At 39.5% G+C, this 23,804-nt stretch overlaps 1 protein-coding gene across 1 annotated transcript in view; it reads right to left on the bottom strand.

Moving 5' to 3' along the window:
• hdlbpa (high density lipoprotein binding protein a) overlaps nt 1-23,804 on the bottom strand; it is a 77,641-nt gene that overhangs the window by 51,826 nt on the left and 2,011 nt on the right. Inside the window, exon 2 of the mRNA XM_062039449.1 lies at nt 17,923-17,994. The gene's annotated coding sequence lies outside the window, so the exon portion shown is untranslated. The remainder of the gene's footprint in view (nt 1-17,922; nt 17,995-23,804) is intronic.

Genomic DNA, 23,804 nt, shown 5'->3' with positions numbered 1-23,804 from the left:
CCAATCAAATGCAGTCAGTGGTGACGTTTGACTCCGTTTCACCAATCAAATGCAGTCACTGGTGACGTTTGACTCCGTTTCACCAATCAAATGCAGTCACTGGTGACCTTTGACTCCGTTTCACCAATCAAATGCAATCACTGGTGACGTTTGACTCCGTTTCACCAATCAAATGCAGTCACTGGTGACCTTTGACTCCGTTTCACCAATCAAATGCAATCACTGGTGACGTTTGACTCCGTTCCACCAATTAAATGCAGCCACTGGTGACGTTTGACTCCGTTTCACCAATCAAATGCAGTCACTGGTGACATTTGACTCCGTTCCACCAATAAAATGCAGTCACTGGTGACGTTTGACTCCGTTTCACCAATCAAATGCAGTCACTGGTGACGTTTGACTCCGTTCCACCAATCAAATGCAGTCACTGGTGACGTTTGACTCCGTTTCACCAATCAAATGCAGTCACTGGTGACGTTTGACTCCGTTTCACCAATCAAATGCAGCCACTGGTGACGTTTGACTCCGTTCCACCAATCAAATGCAGCCACTGGTGACGTTTGACTCCGTTTCACCAATCAAATGCAGCCACTGGTGACGTTTGACTCCGTTTCACCAATCAAATGCAGCCACTGGTGACGTTTGACTCCGTTTCACCAATCAAATGCAGCCACTGGTGACGTTTGACTCCGTTTCACCAATCAAATGCAGCCACTGGTGACGTTTGACTCCGTTTCACCAATCAAATGCAGCCACTGGTGACGTTTGACTCCGTTTCACCAATCAAATGCAGTCACTGGTGACCTTTGACTCCGTTTCACCAATCAAATGCAGCCACTGGTGACGTTTGACTCAGTTTCACCAATCAAATGCAGCCACTGGTGACGTTTGACTCAGTTTCACCAATCAAATGCAGCCACTGGTGACGTTTGACTCCGTTTCACCAATCAAATGCAGTCACTGGTGACGTTTGACTCCGTTTCACCAATCAAATGCAGTCACTGGTGACCTTTGACTCCGTTTCACCAATCAAATGCAGTCACTGGTGACCTTTGACTCCGTTTCACCAATCAAATGCAGTCACTGGTGACCTTTGACTCCGTTTCACCAATCAAATGCAGTCACTGGTGACCTTTGACTCCGTTTCACCAATCAAATGCAGTCACTGGTGACCTTTGACTCCGTTTCACCAATCAAATGCAGTCACTGGTGACCTTTGACTCCGTTTCACCAATCAAATGCAGTCACTGGTGACGTTTGACTCCGTTTCACCAATCAAATGCAGTCACTGGTGACGTTTGACTCCGTTTCACCAATCAAATGCAGTCACTGGTGACCTTTGACTCCGTTTCACCAATCAAATGCAGTCACTGGTGACCTTTGACTCCGTTTCACCAATCAAATGCAGTCACTGGTGACCTTTGACTCCGTTTCACCAATCAAATGCAGTCACTGGTGACCTTTGACTCCGTTTCACCAATCAAATGCAGTCACTGGTGACGTTTGACTCCGTTTCACCAATCAAATGCAGTCACTGGTGACGTTTGACTCCGTTTCACCAATCAAATGCAGCCACTGGTGACCTTTAACTCCGTTTCACCAATCAAATGCAGTCACTGGTGACCTTTGACTCAGTTTCACCAATCAAATGCAGTCACTGGTGACGTTTGACTCCGTTTCACCAATCAAATGCAGTCACTGGTGACGTTTGACTCCGTTTCACCAATCAAATGCAGTCACTGGTGACGTTTGACTCCGTTTCACCAATCAAATGCAGTCACTGGTGACGTTTGACTCCGTTTCACCAATCAAATGCAGCCACTGGTGACGTTTGACTCCGTTTCACCAATCAAATGCAGTCACTGGTGACGTTTGACTCCGTTTCACCAATCAAATGCAGCCACTGGTGACCTTTGACTCCGTTTCACCAATCAAATGCAGTCACTGGTGACCTTTGACTCCGTTCCACCAATCAAATGCAGCCACTGGTGACGTTTGACTCCGTTTCACCAATCAGATGCAGTCACTGGTGACCTTTGACTCCGTTTCACCAATCAAATGCAGTCACTGGTGACCTTTGACTCCGTTTCACCAATCAAATGCAGTCACTGGTGACCTTTGACTCCGTTTCACCAATCAAATGCAGTCACTGGTGACCTTTGACTCCGTTTCACCAATCAAATGCAGTCACTGGTGACCTTTGACTCCGTTTCACCAATCAAATGCAGTCACTGGTGACCTTTGACTCCGTTTCACCAATCAAATGCAGTCACTGGTGACGTTTGACTCCGTTTCACCAATCAAATGCAGTCACTGGTGACGTTTGACTCCGTTTCACCAATCAAATGCAGTCACTGGTGACGTTTGACTCCGTTTCACCAATCAAATGCAGTCACTGGTGACGTTTGACTCCGTTTCACCAATCAAATGCAGTCACTGGTGACGTTTGACTCCGTTTCACCAATCAAATGCAGCCACTGGTGACCTTTGACTCCGTTTCACCAATCAAATGCAGCCACTGGTGACCTTTGACTCCGTTTCACCAATCAAATGCAGTCACTGGTGACCTTTGACTCCGTTCCACCAATCAAATGCAGCCACTGGTGACGTTTGACTCCGTTTCACCAATCAAATGCAGTCACTGGTGACCTTTGACTCCTTTTCACCAATCAAATGCAGTCACTGGTGACGTTTGACTCCGTTTCACCAATCAAGTGCAGTCACTGGTGACGTTTGACTCCGTTTCACCAATCAAATGCAGTCACTGGTGACGTTTGACTCCGTTTCACCAATCAAATGCAGTCACTGGTGACGTTTGACTCCGTTCCACCAATCAAATGCAGTCACTGGTGACGTTTGACTCCGTTCCACCAATCAAATGCAGTCACTGGTGACGTTTGACTCCGTTTCACCAATCAAATGCAGTCACTGGTGACCTTTGACTCCGTTTCACCAATCAAATGCAGTCACTGGTGACCTTTGACTCCGTTTCACCAATCAAATGCAGTCACTGGTGACCTTTGACTCCGTTTCACCAATCAAATGCAGTCACTGGTGACCTTTGACTCCGTTTCACCAATCAAATGCAGTCACTGGTGACCTTTGACTCCGTTTCACCAATCAAATGCAGCCACTGGTGACGTTTGACTCAGTTTCACCAATCAAATGCAGCCACTGGTGACGTTTGACTCCGTTTCACCAATCAAATGCAGCCACTGGTGACCTTTGACTCCGTTTCACCAATCAAATGCAGTCACTGGTGACCTTTGACTCCGTTTCACCAATCAAATGCAGTCACTGGTGACCTTTGACTCCGTTTCACCAATCAAATGCAGTCACTGGTGACCTTTGACTCCGTTTCACCAATCAAATGCAGTCACTGGTGACCTTTGACTCCGTTTCACCAATCAAATGCAGTCACTGGTGACCTTTGACTCCGTTTCACCAATCAAATGCAGTCACTGGTGACGTTTGACTCCGTTTCACCAATCAAATGCAGTCACTGGTGACGTTTGACTCCGTTTCACCAATCAAATGCAGTCACTGGTGACGTTTGACTCCGTTTCACCAATCAAATGCAGCCACTGGTGACCTTTGACTCCGTTTCACCAATCAAATGCAGCCACTGGTGACCTTTGACTCCGTTTCACCAATCAAATGCAGTCACTGGTGACGTTTGACTCCGTTCCACCAATCAAATGCAGTCACTGGTGACGTTTGACTCCGTTCCACCAATCAAATGCAGTCACTGGTGACGTTTGACTCCGTTTCACCAATCAAATGCAGCCACTGGTGACGTTTGACTCCGTTTCACCAATCAAATGCAGCCACTGGTGACCTTTGACTCCGTTTCACCAATCAAATGCAGTCACTGGTGACCTTTGACTCCGTTTCACCAATCAAATGCAGTCACTGGTGACCTTTGACTCCGTTTCACCAATCAAATGCAGTCACTGGTGACCTTTGACTCCGTTTCACCAATCAAATGCAGTCACTGGTGACCTTTGACTCCGTTTCACCAATCAAATGCAGTCACTGGTGACGTTTGACTCCGTTTCACCAATCAAATGCAGTCACTGGTGACGTTTGACTCCGTTTCACCAATCAAATGCAGTCACTGGTGACGTTTGACTCCGTTTCACCAATCAAATGCAGCCACTGGTGACGTTTGACTCCGTTTCACCAATCAAATGCAGCCACTGGTGACCTTTGACTCCGTTTCACCAATCAAATGCAGTCACTGGTGACCTTTGACTCCGTTCCACCAATCAAATGCAGCCACTGGTGACGTTTGACTCCGTTTCACCAATCAAATGCAGTCACTGGTGACCTTTGACTCCGTTTCACCAATCAAATGCAGTCACTGGTGACGTTTGACTCCGTTTCACCAATCAAATGCAGTCACTGGTGACGTTTGACTCCGTTTCACCAATCAAATGCAGTCACTGGTGACGTTTGACTCCGTTTCACCAATCAAATGCAGTCACTGGTGACGTTTGACTCCGTTTCACCAATCAAATGCAGTCACTGGTGACGTTTGACTCCGTTTCACCAATCAAATGCAGTCACTGGTGACGTTTGACTCCGTTTCACCAATCAAATGCAGTCACTGGTGACGTTTGACTCCGTTTCACCAATCAAATGCAGTCACTGGTGACGTTTGACTCCATTTCACCAATCAAATGCAGCCACTGGTGACGTTTGACTCCGTTTCACCAATCAAATGCAGCCACTGGTGACGTTTGACTCCGTTTCACCAATCAAATGCAGTCACTGGTGACGTTTGACTCCGTTTCACCAATCAAACAGTGTGACCGCCTGGCCATGTGACCGCTGCTGAAACAAAGTTTCAGCCGCAAAACAACAACAAGCTTAAGCTTACATGAACTCAACGTCAAATTTGAGGAAGCACATCGCGGTAAGTAACTTTAGTAGATATTTTGGCTGTCACCGTAGGCTGATGTTAGCTTCCCTGCTATGAATCACTGTCAAATGTACATCGTGTGGGGACATTTATTAACGCACTGCAGCCTCATAGACACGCACAGTCGCACACACACTCACGCATGCATACAAACACCAATCAGAAGTGCACAGTGTGTTCTCAGGTGCAGCCCACACCTATCAGTTTATGGTTTGCGTAAAGGCTAACTTGTTATTTTCCTTTGTAATATCTGCCTACTGAGTCTATGGTGCTGTTAAGTTATTGTGGCTCAATTTGCCTTCATTTTTTTTATGTTAATATATTATTATTTAGTATATATTATTGTTTCAGTTGCTTAAGAGATATTCCTGGCTCTGAATTTGCTCATTGCTATTTTTATGTTTTTGTGCATTATTTGTTGCAGTCATCATTAAACGAACAGGTTACTCATCAGTTACTCAGTACTCAGTGTTTCCCACACATTCATTTATTTGTGGCGGCCCGCCACAAAAGAATTACGTCCGCCACAAATTTTAAAAAAAAATATATATATATATATTTTTTTTTTTTTTTTTTTTTTTTTTTTTTTGTCCTCTCCAGCTTCACAGGCAAATCATATAGTTGATGTAGATGCCCATATCGGCTGTTCAGATTTACTTTACAAAAGAGAAGTGTAGGATACTTCTCTTGTTGCCTTATTTGTATTTGACTTTATTAAATGTATTTATATTAGAAACACAACATGTGTATATAACAAAGGGTGCAAAGTCTGCAGGCAGTAGGAAACACATGGTTAAGTGTAGGGAGTAAAACTGATGGCAGTCTAAAGTTCAAGATTTTTGGAGCTTTTTGTTCAGTGGATCAGATGTTTGATGAAGCTCTGTGTCTATCTACCACCACTACTGTTTTCTGTTTATTTGTTACTGACTGTGGCAGGACACCTCTGCCTCTGTTTCACTTTATGTTGCTGGTAAATAATATGGCTGTAGTAGTAGGCTAAAGTTAAATTATTTAGTATGCACTAATTAAAGGGGCAGAGCTTTAAGAGACATTTTAGCTTTTATATTTTATAAGAGATATTTTTTGTAAGAACTACAATTAATAAATATATTTCAGTGAATAACTTATTGTTCAAATCTGTATATAAATATGTACATAAAGTGTTGTAATTATATTGTAAAATGGATGGATGGATGGACGTTTAAAACAAAACTGTTATTAGTATACATTTTTTGAGCCTTTTTAGAGAAAATCATATTGTAGTAAATTATGCAAATTACTCGATGATGTCATGGTGACCACGCCCATAGCCACGCCCCCACCGCCACAGGTATCTTGTCAGTTTATGGGAAACACTGGTACTTGAGTAGTTTTTTTACAACATACTTTTTACTTTTACGCAAGAAAATATTTGGGTGACTACTCCTTACTTTTACTTGAGTAATACATCTCTAAAGTAACAGTACTCTTACTTGAGTACCACTTCTGGCTACTCTACCCACCTCTGCCTATGTAACAAGTAAGGATATCAAACTAATACTCTCAACTCCACACTTAGTCATGTTTGACACATTGTAGTCGCTTGATATTGTTGAACTAATTACAAAACTTTAAAAAGGAGGTTGTCACAGAAGTAAGGAAGGTTGGAGTGCAACTTTCACATTCAATGTTTTATTGTTTACACTCCATATTGTCGTTTCGGCAACAACAGGACCAACACGGTGGGTACTCCATGGACTCAGCCCACCTCATGCTAACAAGACAGTCAGAGATGACTTCTGTTAATGCACTTCATATCAACCTTTAAAAAGCAAGCTACACGGCATGTGAAGAAATCAAGCACTTTCACAGGAGAGCACAGGCAGCTTGTCTTGAAGCCCCGAGAAGGAGCACCTTGCCCACGCCGGAGGCCGTTGTGGAAGGGCTCAAAGCTCTATGACCACGCCCACCAGCTGGACTTAATGAACCTTTCCCAGGCTCCTGCTTGTTTTCACTTCTGCGGAATGAAAATCGGCGCGCAATTAAAAGATTGCACCGCTGCTGTTAAGTGTGGACACCTGCACAACACGCCGTTTTGCCCCAAGACAAACCGCTAGCCTTGAGTGCCAACAGACTCCCAATTGGAATTCATGCACCACCTGCATGTGCGCACGCGTATGAATTTAGGGAAGACGGAAATGTAATTGAAGGACCCTGTGATACAATCGTTACACTAAATAATGCTTTATTATTGTATTTCATCATTTATCATATACAGCAGTGTTTTTCAACCAGTCGGGTGTGCCGAGGGAGATGATCTAGTTTCACCTATTTGGGTTAAAAATATTTTTTGCAAACCAGTAATTATAGTCTGCAAATGATGTGTTGTTGTTGAGTTTCTGTACTGTCTGGAGATCGACTGACTTACCACGTTACACTCTTCCAGATCAGTAGGTGGCAGCAGGTAGCTAATTGCTTTGTAGATGTCGGAAACAGCGGGAGGCAGCGTGCAGGTAAAGAGGTGTGTAATGCTTAAACCAAAAATAAACAAAAAGATGAGTGCCCCTAAGAAAAGGCATTGAAGCTTAGGGAAGGCTATACAGAACGAAACTAGTGAAGTGAAGTGAATTCTATTTATATAGCGCTTTTCTCTAGTGACTCAAAGCGCTTTACATAGTGAAACCCCAATATCTAAGTTACATTTAAACCAGTGTGGGTGGCACTGAGAGCAGGTGGGTAAAGTGTCTTGCCCAAGGACACAACGGCAGTGACTAGGATGGCGGAAGCGGGGATCGAACCTGCAACCCTCAGGTTGATGGCACGGCCACTCTACCAACCGAGCTATACCGCCCTAAAACTGAACTGGCTCACAAAGTAAACAAGAATGCTGGACGACAGCAAAGACTTACTGTGGAGCAAAGACAATGTACATCCGAACATGACGTGACAATCAACAATGTTAGAGATGTCCGATAATGGCTTTTTTGCCAATATCCAATATTCCGATATTGTCCAACTCTTAATTACCGATATCAACCGATAAGGATATATACAGTCGTGGAATTAACACATTATTATGCCTAATTTTGTTGTGATGGGTTTTCCAAAATAAATCAACTCAAGTTACGGAAAAAAATTAGGGATGTCCGATAATGGCTTTTTGCCGATATGCCGATATTGTCCAACTCTTTAATTACCGATACCAACCCATACCGATATCAACCGATATATACAGTCGTGGAATTAACACATTATTATGCCTAATTTGGACAACCAGGTATGGTGAAGATAAGGTACTTTTTTAAAAAAATGAATCAAATAAAAAGATAAATAAATTTAAAAAAAATTCTTGAATAAAAAAGAAAGTAAAACAATATAAAAACAGTTACATAGAAACTAGTAATTAATGAAAATGAGTAAAATTAACTGTTAAAGGTTAGTATTATTAGTGGAGCAGCAGCACACACAATCATGTGTGCTTACGGACTGTATCCCTTGCAGACTGTATTGATATATAATGATATATAATGTAGGAACCAGAATATTAATAACAGAAAGAAACAACCCTTTTGTGTGAATGAGTGTAAATGGGGGAGGGAGCTTTTTTGGGTTGGTGCACTAATTGTAAGTGTATCTTGTGTTTTTTATGTGGATTTAATTTAAAATAAATAAATGAATAAATAAAAACCGATACTGATAATAAAAAAAACGATACCGATAATTTCCGATATTACATTTTAACGCATTTATCGGCCGGTAATATCGGCAAACCGATATTATCGGACATCTCTAAAAAAAATGCCAACATGGCACTGCCATATTTATTATTGAAGTCACAAAGTGCATTATTTTTTTTAACATGCCTCAAAACAGCAGCTTGGAATTTGGGACATGCTCTCCCTGAGACAGCATGAGGAGGTTGAAGTGGGCGGGGTTGGGGGAGTGTATATTGTAGCGTCCCGGAAGAGTTAGTGCTGCAAGGGGTTCTGGGTATTTGTTCTGTTGTGTTACGGCGCGGATGTTCTCCTGAAATGTGTTTGTCATTCTTGCTTGGTGTGGGTTCACAGTGTGGCGCATATTTGTAACAGTGTTAAACTTGTTTATACGGCCACCCTCAGTGTGACCTGTATGGCTGTTGATCAAGTATGCCTTGCATTCCCTTGTGTGTGTGAAAAGCCGTAGATATTATGTGCCTTTAAGGCACGCCCCCAAAATTGTTGTCTGGGTGGAAATCGGGAGAAATTCGGGAGAACGTTTGCCCCGGGAGATTTTCCAGAGGGGCACTGAAATTTGGGAGTCTCCCGGGAAAATGGGGAGGATTGGCAAGTATGACTGGGAGACGCAACTGCTCTGTACTTCTCCCTATGTCCGTGTACCCTTCCGTACAGCGGCGTTTTAAAAAGTCATGCATTTTATGTTTTGAAACAGATACAGATAATTTCCGATATTACATTTTAAAGCATTTATCGGCCGATAATATCGGCAGTCCGATATTATCGGACATCCCTAAACAATGTCCCCACAAAGAAGGATAAAAACAAGTGAAATATTCTTGATTGCTAAAACAAAGTAGATGCGGGAAATATCGCTCAAAGGAAGACATGCTAACTGTTAATCACAAGCCGGAGCTCTTGAATGTGGGTGAATTGATACAAATAGACAGTAAAAGATACCAAGCGGAATAGTATCAGGTCAATACTAAAAAATATCAATGTAGTAACATTTTTTTTTTCCGTCTTTGTTATTGTTTACAAACTCAGGAAATAAGAGGATTTAAGAAGCAATATAAGGATTCAAATCAGAGCCAATAGTAGGAAATGGGGTTGTACGGTATACCGGTACCAGTATAGTACCGTGATACTAATGAATCATATTCGGTAATATACCGCCTCTAAAAAGGTACTTGTCCCCGCCGCCCCCATGACGGCGCGTCGTCGTCACGCCGTGACATTGCTGGTTTTACGAGCAGAGGAGCATGTTCGGCAGCGCGCACACACTGAGTACTTACAAGCAGACACAGTGTGTAGACAGAAAAGGGAGAACGGACGCATTTTGGTGTAAAAAGTAAAGATAAAAGGTGAAGTTATAACACTGAAACACCCTCAGGAAGAGGTGCTTTAACACATTGCTAGCGGCTAACCTCCATCCGCAGTGTTTTAGCTACTTCTAAATCACTAATCCTGGCCTCCATGGCGACAAAGTAAGTTTCTTACAAGTATTATTATCACTGGAGGACGAGGAATAGCTAAACATGCTTCACTACACACCGTAGGAGGATACAATAGCTCATCGGCGTCACAATGTAAACAAACGCCATGGGTGGATCTACACATGACATCCACTGTAATGATACCAAGTACAGGAGCATATCTAGTCGATACTACTATGATTACATCGATATTTTTAGCATCACAAAAATTTTTTATTTCATATTATGTTTATAAACTCAGGGAATACGTCCCTGGACACATGAGGACTTTGAATATGACCAATGTATGATCCTGTAACTACTTGGTATCGCATCCATACCTAAACGTGTGGTATCATCCAAAACCAATGTAAAAGTATCAAAGAAGAGAAGAATAAGTGATTATTACATTACTTACAGAAGTGTAGATATAACATGTTAAAATAGAAAATAAGCAGATATTAACAGTAAATGAACAAGTAGATTAATAATCAATTTTTACAGTTTGTCCCTGATAATGTGTACAAAATAATAGGTGTATAAATGACAATATGTTACTGCATACGTCAGCAGACAAATTAGGAGTCTTTGTTTGTTTACTTACTACTAAAAGACAAGTTGTCTAGTATGTTCACTATTTTATTTAAGGACTAAATGACAATAAACATGTTTCATGTACACTAAGATTTTTTGCTCAAATAAAGCTAACAATGCCATTTTTTGTGGTCCCCTATATTTAGAAAAGTATCAAAATACATTTTGTTACCGATATATCGGGACAACCTTAGTAGGAAATAACAAAACATAATTGGTATTGTTAAACCGCCATCCTGTATTTTTTTGTCTGATTATAATTGTGATCAAAAATTAAAATTATTCAATGTTGAAAATTTGAAGTATCAACATTAGCATTGATACTGCCCCTGTAACTATTTGGTAATGCACCGATAATCTGTAGTATCGCCCAAAACTAATGTAAAAGTATCAACATGAGAACATGTGATTATTACATTTTAACAGAAGAACATAAGCAGATATTAACAAGTAGATGAATAATGGGTTTCACATCTGGGATGTCATTATTTTGTGCAGCCCTTCAAAGCACTTGTGATTAAGGACTATGTAAATAAACTGATTGATGAGTTTTGAGAAAATAATACAACCGATAAAGATGCAAAATATTACTGCATATGTCAGCAGCCAAACTCTGTCCCCACCTAACCCATTTTGAAATGGTTCCAAAAAATATATATCCTTATCACAGGTGGCTCTAAAATATATAACAATATGGCTTTTAGGCCAGGTCCGTTCAACTGGCGGCCGATGAAACCATTCAAGCATGTATGCAGTACTCCCACCACCCACAGGGGGCAGCAGCAAGGCACATGTGTCACAAAGAAGCACCAGTCAAGTGAGTGGAAGAAGACGACTCATTCAAACCAAAAAAAATGGCAGTATGGACTCAGAAAAAACCTAAATAAAATCGGAAAAATTGACTGGACAACAAAGTATGAATGTTTGGCCCCGAGTCAGTGCTCCAGTTATTGTTTCCGGTGGGACACTTTAAGGGACGGACACACTGTTCCAGACAAGCTGCATTAACGGAAACATCCACAAAACTTGGGTCAGATCTTTGCAAGTACTGTAAATATCGTGTATAAAGATATTTACTGCATTTTCCGGGCTATAGAGCGCACCAAGATATAAGCCACAACCACTAAATTATAAAAGAAAAATTAATTTTTCCATATATTAGTCGCACCGCAGATACACTATATTGCCAAAGGTATTTGGTCACCTGCCTTGACTCACATATGAACTTGAAGTGCCATCCCATTCCTAACCAATAGGGTTCAATATGACCTTTTGCAGCTATTACAGCTTCAACTCTTCTGGGAAGGCTGTCCACAAGGTTGCGGAGTGTCTTTATAGCAATTTTCGACCAGTCTTCCAAAAGCGCATTGGTGAGATCACACACTGATTTTGGTTGAGAAGGCCTGGCTCTCAGTCTCCGTTCTAATTCATCCCAAAGGTGTTCTATCGGGTTCAGGTCAGGACTCTGTGCAGGCCAGTCAAGTTCATCCACACCAGACTCTGTCATCCATGCCTTTATGGACCTTGTCATGTTGGAAGAGGAAGGGGCCCCCGCTCCAAACTGTTCCCACAAGGTGGGGAGCGTGGAATTGTCCAAAATGTTTTGGTATCCTGGAGCATTCAAACTTCCTTTCACTGGAATTAAGGGGCCACGCCCAGCTCCTGGAAAACGACCCCACACCATAATTCTGATCATTTGGATGGGTGGCCAAATACTTCTGGCAATAGTGTATAAACGTTGCGAAATGAGTTATTTACACAGAAAGATACCTTAATTGTTTACAAACGGTGTCAGTAACACAACAGTAAAACAGCTGATTGAACAAAACAAAAGTAATAGTCACGGACCCGCTAATTTTCCAAACTCCACGGTGACGTTTTGGTGAATTTACTGAGAAATTTGTGAAACTGGAACACTACAAAAAGACTGTCGTTGTAAATGAATACAATACTAGCACAGACATCCGTCAACGTGTTGGCATATTAGTTCCTGGTACAACATCATGACTATGCATGAAAACACTCCTACAGACATCACACATGGGACGGTTTAGCAAGTACGAATAGTTTTAGTTGTATTGAAAAATGTATAAACATTGCTTGGAGTGATGAATGAAGAATCCATACAAGTAGAAAAGCTATGACTGCAATGACAATTTGATTTTAAAAAACAACAACAAAAACAATGCCGATAAATTAGGGCTGGGCGATATATGGAATATACTCGATATATCGCGCGTGCAACGTCATACGCCCTCGCGGAGCAGAGAGGTAGCGGCATGGGTAACATTAGCTGTGGTGCGAGTGGTAATACGAGAGAAAGAAGGTGCCAATCTGGTAACAAATGAAGGAAGAAGAATTAAATCCCAAGAAAAACAGCGGTGGTTTGGCTTCAAGCGGGAAGATGTTGAACAGACAACCGTAATATGTCACGTATGCGGCAAAAGCGTTGCTACAAAAAGTAGCAGCACTGCTAATTAGTAGCATCATTTGAAAAGTCACCCGCTGGAGAATGAAGAGTGCTTGAAACTCCACATGTCAACATCTGCGGCCACACCCACAAAATGCAGAAACAACCATTTCCACATCAACACCGTATGAAAAAAAATAGTCAACAACAGAAGGAGATAACGTCCGCAGGAACCTACCACATAGCGAAGGACATACACTATTTGATGTCCTATTATGCAGCTCATTTTTATTTGACACTTATTGAAATATCTTGTGTGACATCATGCACAAAAGTGCACTTTATTTGTTTTAAACTATTGTAGTGGCGTTCTGTACAAAAAGTGCACTTTCATTTAGTGTTGTTTTGATATGTCATCTTAGTGACATCATGCACAAAAGTGCACTTTATTTGTTTTAAACTATTGTAGTGGCGTTCTGTACAAAAAGTGCACTTTAATTTAGTGTTTTGATGTCATCTTAGTGACATCATGCACAAAAGTGCACTTTATTTGTTTTAGACTATTGTAGTGGCGTTCTGTACAAAAAGTGCACTTTAATTTAGTGTTGTTTTGCTATTTCATCTTAGTGACATCTTGCACAAAAGTGCACTGTATTTGTTTTAAACTATTGTACTGGCGTTCTGTACAAAAAGTGCACTTTAATTTAGTGTTTTGATATGTCATCTTAGTGACATCTTGCACAAAAGTGCACTTTATTTGTTTTAAACTATTGTAGTGGCGTTCTGTACAAAAAGTGCACTTTAATTTAGTGTTTTGATATGTCATCTTAGTGACATCATGCACAAAAGTGCACTTTATTTGTTTTAAACTATTGTAGTGGCGTTCTGTACAAAAAGTGCACTTTAATTTAGTGTTTTGATGTCATCTTAGTGACATCATGCACAAAAGTGCACTTTATTTGTTTTAGACTATTGTAGTGGCGTTCTGTACAAAAAGTGCACTTTAATTTAGTGTTTTGATATGTCATCTTAGTGACATCTTGCACAAAAGTGCACTTTATTTGTTTTAAACTATTGTAGTGGCGTTCTGTACAAAAAGTGCACTTTAATTTAGTGTTTTGATATGTCATCTTAGTGACATCATGCACAAAAGTGCACTTTGTTTGTTTTAAACTATTGTAGTGGCGTTCTGTACAAAAAGTGCACTTTAATTTAGTGTTGTTTTGCTATTTCATCTTAGTGACATCTTGCACAAAAGTGCACTTTATTTGTTTTAAACTATTGTAGTGGCGTTCTGTACAAAAAGTGCACTTTAATTTAGTGTTTTGATATGTCATCTTAGTGACATCTTGCACAAAAGTGCACTTTATTTGTTTTAAACTATTGTAGTGGCGTTCTGTACAAAAAGTGCACTTTAATTTAGTGTTTTGATATGTCATCTTAGTGACATCTTGCACAAAAGTGCACTTTATTTGTTTTAAACTATTTTAGTGGCGTTCTGTACAAAAAGTGCACTTTAATTTAGTGTTTTGATATGTCATCTTAGTGACATCATGCACAAAAGTGCACTTTGTTTGTTTTAAACTATTGTAGTGGCGTTCTGTACAAAAAGTGCACTTTAATTTAGTGTTGTTTTGCTATTTCATCTTAGTGACATCTTGCACAAAAGTGCACTTTATTTGTTTTAAACTATTGTAGTGGCGTTCTGTACAAAAAGTGCACTTTAATTTAGTGTTGTTTTGCTATTTCATCTTAGTGACATCATGCACAAAAGTGCACTTTATTTGTTTTAAACTATTGTAGTGGCGTTCTGTACAAAAAGTGCACTTTAATTTAGTGTTTTGATATGTCATCTTAGTGACATTATGCACTAAAGTGCACTTTATTTGTTTTAAACTTATGTAGTGGCATTCTGTACAAAAAGTACACTTTAATTTAGTGTTGTTTCGATATGTCATCTTAGTGACATCATGCACAAAAGTGCACTTTATTTGTTTTAACCTATTGTAGTGGCGATCTGTACAAAAAGTGCACTTTAATTTAATGTTTTGATATGTCATCTTAGTGACATCATGCACAAAAGTGCACTTTATTTGTTTTAAACTATTGTAGTGGCGTTCTGTACAAAAAGTGCACTTTCATTTAGTGTTGTTTTGATATGTCATCTTAGTGACATCATGCACAAAAGTGCACTTTATTTGTTTTAAACTATTGTAGTGGCGTTCTGTACAAAAAGTGCACTTTCATTTGGTGTTGTTTTGATATGTCATCTTAGTGACATCATGCACAAAAGTGCACTTTATTTGTTTTAAACTATTGTAGTGGCGATCTGTACAAAAAGTGCACTTTAATTTAATGTTTTGATATGTCATCTTAGTGACATCATGCACAAAAGTGCACTTTATTTGTTTTAAACTATTGTAGTGGCGTTCTGTACAAAAAGTGCACTTTCATTTAGTGTTGTTTTGATATGTCATCTTAGTGACATCATGCACAAAAGTGCACTTTATTTGTTTTAAACTATTGTAGTGGCGTTCTGTACAAAAAGTGCACTTTCATTTGGTGTTGTTTTGATATGTCATCTTAGTGACATCATGCACAAAAGTGCACTCAAAGCTTGTTTTAAAATGTCTCTGACAATCTTGCACTTTCTGTTTTGAAATTACATGAATGTTTGTGCCACTGCTTAACAACTGTTTAATAAATACACTTTTAGTTGTGGTTTCCCTCTCTGCATGAAAGCTTAAAAGTAGCATATATTAATGCAGTATGAAGAAGAATGTTTTCATGTAGACACATAGAATCATCATACTGCTGTGATTATATGCATCAAGTGTTCATTCAAGGCTAAGGCAAAATACCCAGATATATATCGTGTATCGTGACATGGCCTAAAAATATCCAGATATTAATAAAAGGCCATATTGCCCAGCCCTACGATAAATGGAAGGACACTGCAGCACCTCGAGTGATACCACACCTATATATGAATATACTTTCAATATCGGCCGATACTAAACACTAATATCGTGATAGTTTACGGCCATATCAGCCATACAAGAGATGTGATGCTAGCTGTTCGCCCTCGCACATACACATTTAATAACGCACTTGCTCTTCCAGAGAATAAGAAGACAGAGCAGGAGGGGACTGTCTTCCCATCCTAGCAACTTTGTCATTATATTAAAGGCCTACTGAAATGAAATGTTTTTATTTAAACGGGGATAGCAGATCCATTCTATGTGTCATACTTGATCATTTCGCGATATTGCCATATTTTTGCTGAAAGGATTTAGTATAGAACAACGACGATAAAGTTCGCAACTTTTGGTCGCTGATTAAAAAAAAGCCTTGCCTATACCGGAAGTAGCGTGACGTCACAGGAGGTAGGATTCCTCCGAATTCCCCGTTGTTTACAATGGAGCGAGAGAGATTCGGACCGAGAAAGAGACGATTACCCCATTAATTTGAGCGAGGATGAAAGATTCGTGGATGAGGAACGTTAGAGTGAAGGACTAGAGGCAGTAAAGGGTGTATCTTTTTTTGCTCTGACCGTAACTTCGGTACAAGGTCTCATTGGATTCCACACACTCTCCTTTTTCTATTGTGGATCACGGATTTGTATTTTAAACCACCTGGGATACTATATCCTCTTGAAAATGAGAGTCGAGAACGCGAAATGGACATTCAGTGCCTTTTATCTCCACGACAATACATCGTTGACGCACTTTAGCTACGGAGCTAACGTGATAGCATCGGGCTCAAATGCAGATAGAAACAAAATTTTAAAAAACCCTGACTGGAAGGATAGACAGAAGATCAACAATACTACTAAACCATGGACATGTAAATACACGGTTAATAATTTCCAGCTTGGTGAAGGTTAACAATTGAAGCTAACTAACTTAGCTATGTAGCTAACGTGATTGTATCAGGCTCAAATGCAGATAGAAACAAAATTATAAAAAAACCTGACTGGAAGGATAGACAGAAGATCAACAATACTATTAAACCATGAACATGTAAATACACGGTTAATAATTTCCAGCTTGGCGAAGCTTAACAATTGAAGCTAACTACTGAGCGGCGGCGGGCGTTGTAGCTTTCGACGACACCCCGGCCGCCATCACAGTCGGCAAGAAACATATATTTCCCCAAAGTTACACGCACGTACGGGCAAGCGATCAAATGTTTGGAAGCCAAAGCTGCGTACTCACGGTAGTGCGTCTGCTATCCAGCTCAAACACAACACAACCTCCTGGTTGTGTTGCTGTAGTCCACTGCTAATACACCGATCGCACCTACAACTTTCTTCTTTGCAGTCTCCATTGTCCATTAAACAAATTGCAAAAGATTCACCAACACAGATGTCCAGAATACTGTGGAATTGTTCGATGAAAACAGAGCAGTTTGTATGGTGACACATTGGGTACGAATACTTCCGTTGCCGTCATAACGTCACGCGCATAAATCATATCCAAAGGAGTTTTTCAACCGGAAGTTTAGCGGGAAATTTAAAATGTCACTTTATAAGTTAACCGTATTAGCATGTGTTGCAATGTTAAGATTTCATCATTGATATATAAACTATCAGACTGCGTGGTCGCTAGTAGTGGCTTTCAGTAGGCCTTTAAGCGTGACTTGTGGCGACAAATCCTGCGAGGTGACGGACGTATTTTAACTACATTTTTGCAAATGTTCTACGGCCAATTATGCAAAATTTGCCAATGACGTTATTGTGGCCCCGCCCAACCCTCCACTGGCACAAATAGGTTGTCCTGTGGGAAACACCGGGACTCATGCAGGTGTAAAAAGAGGTGAACTCACCAGCTGAATGGTCAGTTACCAGATAATCCGTCCTGTAAAGTTGCAAGTTCCCGTCAGCCTGCCAGCTTTTGCCTTCAGAGAAAAAAACAAAATCAAAAGCATGTTTTAAAACAATAGCAAGTTCAAAACAAAGTCAAAATACACTTGAGTGTTTCATGTATTTGTGGCGGCACACAACCACACACCTACAAGTCTTAAGTGCTGTAATGTGTCCAGAAAAATAAGTTGTGAATGATGCCATAAAAATCTGCAAAATATGTACTGTTCCAAGAATAAAGTTGTAATATTTAGCATAATGTTTGAGAAAAGACATTACGAGATAATAATGATAAATGGGTTATACTTGTATAGCGCTTTTCTACCTTCAAGGTACTCAAAGCGCTTTGACACTATTTCCACATTTACCCATTCACACACACACTGATGGCGGGAGCTGCCGTGCAAGGCACTAACCAGCAGCCATCAGGAGCAAGGGTGAAGTGTCTTGCCCAAGGACACAACGGACGTGACTAGGATGGTAGAAGGTGGGGATTGAACCCCAGTAACCAGCAACACTCCGATTGCTGGCACGGCCACTCTACCAACTTCGCCACGCCGCCGATGAATACAATCTTGTGTGTATTGTAAATGTCAACCTTTTTTGAGCCAAGGCACATTTTTTTGCGTCGAAAAAATGCGGAGGCACACCACCAGCAGAAATCATTAAAAAACTAAACTCAGTTGACAGTAAAAAGTTGTCGCAATTGTTGGATATGACTTTAAAGCATAACCAAGCATGCATCACTATAGCTCTTGTCTCAAGGTAGGTGTACTGTCACCACCTGTCACATCACACCATGACTTATTTGGAGTTTATTGCCGTTTTCCTGTGTGTAGTGTTTTACTTCTTGTCTTGAGCTCCTATTTTGGTGGCTTTTTCTCTTTTTTTGGTATTTTCCTTTCTACTTTGTTTTAGCAATCAAGAATATTTCAGTTGTTTTTGTCCTTCTTTGTGGGGACATTGTTGATTGTCAAGTCATGTTCGGATGGACATTGTCTTTGCGCCACAGTAAGTCTTTGCTGTCGTCCAGCATTCTGTTTTTGTTTACTTTGTAGCCAGTTCAGTTTTGTTCTGCTTAGCCTTCCCTAAACTTCAATGCCTTTTCTTAGGGGCACTCACCTTTTGTTTATTTTTGGTTTAAGCATTAGACACCTTTTTACATGCACGCTGCTTCCCGCTGTTTCCGACATCTACAAAGCAATTAGCTACCGGCTGCCACCTACTGTTATGGAAGAGTATTACACGGTTACTCTGCCGAGCTCGAGACAGCACCGACACTCAACAACAACACATCATTTGCAGACTAGGGATGATACTCGAAACCGGTTTTCCCAGTTGTTCGATAAGAAAAGAACCGAGTCCTCGGACTCGAATCCCTTTTTAAAAACCGGTACCCGTTATCGAGACCACTATAGTAAAGAAAAAGAGTTGGTTCTTTATTCGAACCCCTCGGAACGAATCCCGTCCCGACCAGAAATGCTCCGTGTGACATCACAATAAATGACGTCACGTAGCTCGGTCATTAAGCGCAGATAGCGAAAGCAGGAAAAAAATGGACGGGAAAAAGTGCTCCAAGGTGTAATAAAGTTCAAAACAAAAGGTATAATCCAATGAATAACTTTACTGGGAGATTTGAGCAGACTACAAACACATGACGAACACTTTTACGACCAACCGGAAACAAAGCAACGCACCTCCTTTACGGCAGCTGTCGCAATGTTCTTATAGCAACCGCAGCACATACATATATGACATGATCTCCCTTTTTCAACTTTTGTTTTCTTTCCTTGTAAACGTTACAAAATCACACTGTATATGTGTTGTCTGTCTAATTATAAATAATGCAGACGAGGCGTGTTGGCTGAGTTCTTGACGTTTACTTTCACAGCGTGGCAACATGCAACACTTTTCGGGGCTACCGCGCATGCTCGTCACTCCCGTTGCATGCTGGGTAGTGTAGTTGTTATATTCCCTAGCTCATAACATCTTTCCCCCTATAAAGAAATAATGTTAACTCAATTAAGTGTATTTCTTTTTTTAGCTTTAACTTTTCATTTTTTAGCATTGTAACCACATTTGCAAACAACTTTTCTCTTCATAGAATTTTCTTTCAATAAAGAAATAAAGTGCAAAAATGTCAAAGCATCATAACAAACAGTTATGCCAAATAGCAGCAGAATTGCACTTTTTGGAGAGCTGTATTATTTCCAGTTTTGTGCCCAAGGGACTGATTTTATTTAACACTATATTATTATTTATACACCTATAGTGATCACAGAGACAGGTTGTTTTTGTGTTACCTTATATATTTGTTTTTCTGAAAAATCCCACTTGATATACTTTGGGTAACAACAGTCAATATTTATTTATTTTATTTTTTTAGGGTGGCAACAGTCAATATTTATTTATTTTTTAGATTAAATTGTTTTCTTATATAATAAAAGTGAGCTTTTGTTAAACCAAATATTGTGTGTTTTTTTCCATATACAACAACCTATCTGGACTCGATAAGAGAATCGATAAGGAATCGGTTCGATAAGAGGATTCGATAATAGACTCGAACTCGATAATTTCTTATCAAACATCATCCCTATTACAGACTATAATTACTGGTTTGCAAAAAATATCTTTAACCCAAATAGGTGAAATTAGATCATCTCCCACGGCACACCAGACTGTATCTCACGGTGTTTGAAAAACACTGATCTAGCAGACGTGTAAAAGGTAGCGCAATCCGATAGTTGTTAAATATATAATGCAAATAATTTCATTTGTTTAAACAAATCTCAAAAGTGTAATGTTCAGTAATATCAGAAGTACGACAAAAAAAACGTGCTATGTGCAGAGACTAGCGTAAGAATTACATTATCAATGTTGGCGTTAACGCACTTTTTGTGTCTTTTTACGCATTGAAATCAGAACCGAACTTACCGGAAGTCTGCACGTCTCCGGAATCAGATTTTTATTTTTTTTTATACCAACCCTGCCTTCTCTGGGTCAAATCAGCCCTTTGAGACACTTGTGATTTAGGGCTATATAAATAAACATTGATTGATTGATTGAAATCTCCGGTTTGCTTGTTTTTTTTAAATCGACTTAACGCTTTCCGCCGGGGTTTCATTTTGTTTTTGTATTTGCCAATGTTGTGGCAAAATGTGATTGCCTGTCAAAAATGTATTTCCTGCATTGCTTGTCTTGGTCTGTCCACAGTGGATTACTAGACAAACACTTTATCTTCCTGTTATTGTAACGCTACGTGTTTGACATTATTTAAGACTTTATCGTGTCTGGAAAATGACAGTTTTTGCCTTTTCTGTGGTATTAATGAGATTTAAAGGAGTGTTGTTAGTCCCATGTTGATGTGATAAAAACTCTTTCTTGTTTGGAGGATACATACAATTGTAACGGTTACTTCTTCCTGCACATAATAAATATTTATATAGTGCTTGGACGTATTCCATTTGTGTAAAATGTTCATTAAATGTATTAATGCCCGACAAAAAGTGATTCAACGTAATATTTTGATATATACACGCGCATGTTTTACTGAAAACCCTTATGGGCATTGCATATATCAAAATCAAGTACTGTTTACTTGTTGATATACCCTTTTTAGAGCTAAAATCTACCCAAACGACCACTTCGCTGCTGCCAAAAATTGATTTCAAGTAATATTTTGATACTGACACATCTCATCTCTGCATATTTTACTAGAATACCCTTACGGGCATTACAATTATCAAAAACGAGTGTAAAAAAACGAACACTTTGCTAACTGTTATTAGCTGGTAAGCAAATATTACATCATCATATCAGCGGCACAATGGTGCAACATGGATGTACATTGCCAATTTTTAACAAAACGTTTGCAAAACGTGTCGTCTTCTATAAACTTTTGCAGGTTTTATCGACGAGTGTAAAAAAAACAAACACTTAGTTAACTGTTATTAGCAGGTAAGCAAGTATTACATCAACATATCAGCGGCACAATGGTGCAACATGGATGTACATTGCCAATGTTTTACAAAACGTGTCATCTTCTATAAACTTTAGCAGGTTTTATCAACAAGTGTAAAAAAACAAACACTTAGCTAACTGTTATTACCAGGTAAGCAAACATTACATCATCATATCAGCGGCACTATTGTGCAACATGGATGTACATTGCCAATTTTTGACAGAGGTGTCGTCTGCTATAAACTTTTATGAGGTCTTATCGACCAGTGTAAAAACAAACACTTAGCTAACTGTTATTACCAGGTTAGCAAACATTACATCATCATATCGGCTGCACAATGGTGCAACATGGATGTACATTGCCAATTTTCCACAAAACGTGTCGTCTTCTATAAAGTTTTGCAGGTTTTATCGACGAGTGTAAAAAAACTAACACTTAGTTAATTGTTATTGGCAATGGATGTACATTGCCAATTTTTGACAAAACGTGTCTTCTATAAACTTTTACAGGTTTTATCAAAGAGTGTAAAAAAGCAAAAAAAAACACTTTGTAACCGTTATTACCAGGTAAGCAAATATTACATCATCATATTGATGGCACAATGGTGCAACATGGATGTACATTGCCAATTTTTAACAAAACGTGTCGTCTTCTATAAAGTTTCGCAGGTTTTATCAACGAGTGTAAAAAAACAAACTTTACTAACTGTTTATAGCAGGTAAGCAAATATTACATCATCATATCAGCAGCACAATGGTGCAACATGGATGTACATTGCCAATTTTCGACAAAAAGGTGTCGTCTTCTATAAACTTTTGCAGGTTTTATCGACGACTGTAAAAAAACAAACAATTAGCTAACTGTTATTACCAGGTAAGGAAGTATTACATCATCATATCAGCAACACAATGGTGCAACATGGATGTACATTGCCAATTTTCCACAAAACGTGTCGTCTTCTATAAAGTTTTGCAGGTTTTATCGACGAGTGTAAAAAAACTAACACTTAGTTAATTGTTATTGGCAATGGATGTACATTGCCAATTTTTGACAAAACGTGTCTTCTATAAACTTTTACAGGTTTTATCAAAGAGTGTAAAAAAGCAAAAAAAAACACTTTGTAACCGTTATTACCAGGTAAGCAAATATTACATCATCATATTGATGGCACAATGGTGCAACATGGATGCACGTTGCCAATTTTTAACAAAACGTGTCGTCTTCTATAAACTTTTGCATGTTTTATCAACGAGTGTAAAAAAACAAACTTTACTGTTTATAGCAGGTAAGCAAATATTACATCATCATATCGACGGCACAATGGTGCAACATGGATGTACATTGCAAATTTTCCACAAAAAGGTGTCGTCTTCTATAAACTTTTGCATGTTTTATCGACGAGTGTACAAAAACAAACACTTAGCTAACTGTTATTAGCAGGTAAGCAAATATTACAACATCATATCGGCGGCACAATGATGCAACATGGATGCACGTTGCCAATTTTCAACAAAACGTTTGCAAAACGTGTCGTCTTCTATAAATTTTGCATGTTTTATCAACGAGTGTAAAAAAACAAACTTTACTGTTTATAGCAGGTAAGCAAATATTACATCATCATATCGGCGGCACAATGGTGCAACATGGATGTACATTGCCAATTTTTAACAAAAAGGTGTCGTTTTCTATAAACTTTTGCAGGCTTTATTTACGAGTGTTCAAAAAACAAACACTTTGCTAACTGTTATTACCAGGTAAGCAAGTATTACATCATCATATCGGCGGCACAATGATGCAACATGGATGTACATTGCCAATTTTTAACAAAACTTTTGCAAAAAGTGTCATCTTCTATAAACTTTTGCAGGTTTAATCGACGAGTGT

The sequence above is a fragment of the Entelurus aequoreus genome, linkage group LG27, assembly GCF_033978785.1.
Source record: "Entelurus aequoreus isolate RoL-2023_Sb linkage group LG27, RoL_Eaeq_v1.1, whole genome shotgun sequence".
In the NCBI taxonomy this organism is placed as follows: Eukaryota; Metazoa; Chordata; class Actinopteri; order Syngnathiformes; family Syngnathidae; genus Entelurus; species Entelurus aequoreus.
Note: the sequence above shows the minus strand (reverse complement) of the source record. Positions and strands in the feature narration are given on the sequence as shown.